Source organism: Styela clava, chromosome 10 (genome assembly GCF_964204865.1).
Source record: "Styela clava chromosome 10, kaStyClav1.hap1.2, whole genome shotgun sequence".
Lineage (NCBI taxonomy): Eukaryota > Metazoa > Chordata > Ascidiacea > Stolidobranchia > Styelidae > Styela > Styela clava.
Genome location: NC_135259.1, coordinates 540,683 through 546,086, shown reverse-complemented (window position 1 = coordinate 546,086; position 5,404 = coordinate 540,683). Strand labels below are relative to the sequence as shown.

Below are 5,404 nucleotides of genomic sequence, written 5' to 3'. Positions count from 1 at the left end.
AGGCAGGGGAATCGCCTGTATCGTTTTTTTGTCTGATATCAAATTATAAGTCATTAAAACAGTGTTTATATTCATTATGACGTTATATTTGACCGGTCTGGTAAACAAGGAATGATACAGTAATGATGAAAATTTAAAAACGAAAAAGTACCAACGGGTTGAAAGAAATGCACAAAGAATGTCAATAACAGTAATCGCTATTTAGTAAGTGATGGCCTATAATCAATGCTGATAATATAAAACGAACATAACACTGAGACGTTTCTATTGGAAATTTGCTCAAAGTCACGACTCACGAAAACTCAATGTGAATCTACCGACGACTACTAATATACCAAGAGATACTGACACTATGTATAGAGAATAATGGTAATGCGAGTTAGTAAATATCAACTGCCGCGAGGCTTGAAGCAGTTCGTGTTAATTTGATTTAGAAATAAACGAGAATATTGGTCAGAGACCGTTGACTTAACGATCGAAAGTTAGGGGATCCCCCAAAACAGCGCTCTTACTCAATAGTGACACTTTGTGTCCCATCACTAATCAAATAATATCTTACAGTCTTACTTACTTTGATCTTTGATCTTACTCTTACTTTGATCAATATCAAAAAACGAGTATAAATATAGTATTATTAAAGCGTATTAGTGTTTTACTATGTTTCTTGATATAAACTTTTATGTGCGTCGGTAGGTCAACTGAACAGATAAAAGTACTGAAAGCTGAAAGTGAATTTTTGCAATCGCTGAAGACTTGAGCACACCGCACGGCACGAGTTTCAACTGCGTTTTGCAGGTTCAGGAATTGCCTCATTGCTGCTCACAGTCGTCGGCTGCGGTCACATTTAGTCGTAGAAGCGCTTGTCGTAAAACATTTCTCCGAACCCGGACATGCAAATGAGACATAGCAGATGACACGCAATATGAGCAGAGTTCAAAATCGTACTTCACAAGAGATTTTTTCAAATGTTCTCGAAGTCTCTAGTAAAGTCTGTCTGGTTTTTATTTAACCTCCAAAGAGTAAAGTATTACTCAGGGCAAACTTAGTTCCTGATTCAAAAACAAAGAAACCCAACGTGGAGTAACTTTTATGTGAAACTTTGGATCCTTTTTACAAATCCTGCGCCAAAAAACGAACCCGCCACCGCTCTGACTAAAAAAAGCAATTATCCAGTTAGGGTTTGGCTTGGGGTTAGGAATGCTGATTACTCCGGAAATTAAAACTTTTAAATCATTTATAACCCTAACTTTACGAATGATTTGCTAATTTGTTCTTTTAAAACTTAGCGGGGTGTTTGTCTCAAATCTCGCATTTTCCCATTATTGTCAGGGTCTTGGTATAAAAGAATCGAATAATTATGTGCTAAATAATGATTTTCATTGCACTAGTTCAGGGATGGCGAACTTTTTTCGATGAATGGGTCGAAAATAATATTTTTATCGCGTACAAGAAGAGAGTGGGTCACATATATTTAATCAATGTTTGTATCTATAAAAAAAACTTCTGAAACAAATCTTATGAGTTTCTGTTGGTGTTGGTGTAGTTTTGGGCTTTACTTATGCAGTACTTCTATCAGGGACTTTTTATGGCATTCGATTTTATGAAATAAGAGTACGAAAACACGGATATGAATTACCAAAAACGTTTATGACGATGCGGCAAACTATTTCACTGTTCCAAAGCGTTTGGAGGGAATTCCACTCTGATAGTGTTATATTTTTTGATCAGTTTTCAACCACATTAAGGCACTTCTACACTGCCCCGTTGTTATATCAGATTTCTAGGTTTTTATTTCAAGTCTGAAATTTTTTTTTCTCAACGGCATTGTAGGCGATAAACTAATAAAAATCAAAGTGGCATCTAGTTCTCGTATTATCTCGACGTTGCGAGAAATAAACAGATCAATTGCATTGTTATGTCATTAACTATATCAGAGCCAATAGCTGAATAACGGTACACGGCGGAGCAGACTTGCGTCTAAGATTAGGGGTTTTGAAAATATCCATACCGGTTCAAAAATTACCAATTTGAGAATAAGCGATCACGGCCCCGACGGTACATTATAATAGTTTAGTTATTGTTAGATTAATTTATGACCGGTTTTATCAATTTTTATTACTAATATGTTAGCATTTTATTTTTATTTTATTCGTGCCTTGGCGGGTCACGAATAAAACGCGGTGAGTCACTTTGTGACACGTGGGTCAGTGGTTCGCCATCCCTGCACTAGTTCGTTAAGTGTAATTGTTTGAACTTGGTATTTAGACACAGTTATGTTGAACGACAGCTCTCCTATAAGGACTCAGTTCAGTTATGAATATAATGACGCATTACGTTACGCAATGGACGAAAATCGTCTGACGCAGTGTCCCATAACAGTATTTCGACAGTTTTCGATTAATCACTGTAATTAGCAAATTGATAGCAATCAGCTCGGATGCATTGTCACTGTCTAGCTTAATGTTCATTGTTAGTGTCTTCGGAGACGTTTCCGATGTTTAGTATTGGTTTTAGTATTACTAATTTTGCAGTTAGAAATACCAATTTGGATTGAAGTCAGATTCGGGGTTAAATCCGAAGTGCCCGATTGTAATTAATATATAGTTTTTGACTGCAGGTTGGGGCTGTATTATAGGTATATCAGGTAAATAACAGCGGATTTTAGATTTTAGTAATGCAAGATACATTGAGTTCACTTTGGATAAAACTTTATTTGGTAGTGTCACCTGGGGATCTAAAACATGGGGTATGTATCTAATCAGTCTCAAAAAAATAATCTATAAATAATTTTATGCATTTAGTTATGTGCTGATATTTGTAAATTTTGATTGCCACTGTACACTACTGTAAGATTTGTTTAGATATCCGCATGTTATATTCGGTTTGTTCATTGTTTTCTGTAGGTTTCGTTCGAGATGTCGACGTTTCTGATTTTGTTTCAAGTACCATCGTATGAAGTGTTATGAAAGAATAAAACCGATTTTAAGTTGGATTCAATTGCGGCAAAACTTTGAGGCAAAGAAAGCGAGAAGGGCACTTTATCGCTGTGAGTCGAGTTGCTTGAAAGCTGAATATAGTTGACAATAAATCGATTTGGCTGGGACAGGGCATGGGGCACGTTGACAATGGTCTCCATTCACGTAAGCCAGGAAAGCAGAAGGTTAACTCATTCTTAAATGTTATCAAAACAAGAAGAACCGTGTTTGCTCGCGAGGTTATCAAGTGTGGATGAATGAGTGAGTGAGATCAACTCGGAGTATAATATAATTTCATAAAATGACGAGAAGATTACTGACTATATACGGATAATAAAATCAAAAATATTTCTTACATTGTGACTAGATTTCGGGACTACTTCAATTTGTAAAGTAATGCATTTGGAAAAAATATCAGTATCTGGAAGCTACAGACATGAGTATTTTCAGTCAATAATTTTGATTTCGAACAAAACATAACGTTATATATAATTGCTTTTCACTGTGAATAAGAAGATTCTTTAAACAGGGTTATTGTCGAAAATATCGTACGTCTCAAAAACTTACGTATGTCATTATTCTTCTCCAAATCTTTGTAGTCAGAATCTCCTCTTCCATCAATGAATTGAAACATCATCATACAAATCTACATTCTACGTTGGTCACCATACATAGATAGACGAGATAGATCGCCTTTATCGGTATTTATCTGCAATAAATTATAATTCATTAAAACAGTGTTTATATTCATTATGACGTCATATTGGACCGGTCTGGCAAACAAGGAAGGATACAACGAGAATATCGGTTGGAAACCGAAGACTTATCGATCGATAGTTGGGGAATCCCCCAAAACAGAAACTGCAGTTTCGATTCATCCGCTCTTGTAACTTGCGCACTGCGCATCGCACACACACACTCGGCGGGTCTCAAAATTCTCTCGCTTTACAAAAATCTAGATCACTATATCAATAATTGATTGATAACTCGCTAATTATACGACATAATTCGCCCAAATTTAATAGGCTTCTGGTCCGAGATAAGATGAATTCACATGCGAAATCTGGAGCAGATTCAATCTCGCTTTCGTGAGATATCGCGTGCATCTAACAGACAAACATACAGACATACAGACAAATACCTATCAACATACTTACTGATTGAAATCGATAAGTAATAATGATGAAAATTTACATACCAAAAAAGTACCAACGTGTAGCACCTACGCTTTTAACATTTTTCACAGCTGAGGATGACTTGAAACATGCGTAAATGAATTCAGTCACTGAACCATTGGATTGAAAGGAAATTGGCACAAAGAATGTCAATAACAGCATTCGCGATTTAGTAAGTGATAGTCCATAATTAATGCTGATAATATAAAACGAACATAACACTGAGACGTTTCTTTGGAAATTTGCTCAAAGTCACGAAAACTCAATGTGAAGCTACCGACGATTACTAATATACCAAGAGATAACGACACTATATGTATAGAGAATAATGGTAATGCGAGTTAGTAAATATCAACTGCCGCGAGGCTTGAAGCAGTTCGTGTTAATTTGATTAAGAAATAAACGAGAATATCGGTCAGAGACCGTTGACTTAACGATCGAAAGTTAGGGAATCCCCCAAAACAGCGCTCTTACTCCATAGTGACACTTTGTGTCCCATCACTAATCAAATAATATCTTACAGTCTTACTTACTTTGATCTTTGATCTTACTCTTACTTTGATCAATATCAAGAAACGAGTATAAATATAGTATTATTAAAGCGTATTAGTGTTTTACTATGTTTCTTGATATAAACTTTTATGTGCGTCGGTAGGTCAGCTGAACAGATAAAAGTACTGAAAGCTGAAAGTGAATTTTTGCAATCGCTGAAGACTTGAGCACACCGCACGGCACGAGTTTCAACTGCGTTTTGCAGGTTCAGGAATTGCCTCATTGCTGCTCACAGTCGTCGGTTGCGGTCACATTTAGTCGTAGAAGCGCTTGTCGTAAAACATTTCTCCGAACCCGGACATGCAAATGAGACATAGCAGATGACACGCAATATGAGCAGAGTTCAAAATCGTACTTCACAAGAGATTGTTTCAAATGTTCTCGAAGTCTCTAGTAAAGTCTGTCTGGTTTTTATTTAACCTCCACAGAGCAAAGTATTACTCAGGGCAAACTTAGTTCCTGATTCAAAAACAAAGAAACCCAACGTGGAGTAACTTTTATGTGAAACTTTGGATCATTTTTACAAATCCTGCGCCAAAAAACGAACCCGCCACCGCTCTGACTAAAAAAAGCAATTATCCAGTTAGGGTTTGGCTTGGGGTTAGGAATGATGATTACTCCGGAAATTAAAACTTTTAAATCATTTATAACCCTAACTTTACGAATGATTTGCTAATTTGTTCTTTTAAAACTTAGCGGGGT

At 36.3% G+C, this 5,404-nt stretch overlaps 1 protein-coding gene across 3 annotated transcripts in view; it reads left to right on the top strand.

Moving 5' to 3' along the window:
- Positions 1 to 5,404, top strand: part of LOC144428077 (S-phase kinase-associated protein 2-like) — a 287,944-nt gene that overhangs the window by 212,726 nt on the left and 69,814 nt on the right. The gene's annotated exons all lie outside the window — the stretch shown is intronic.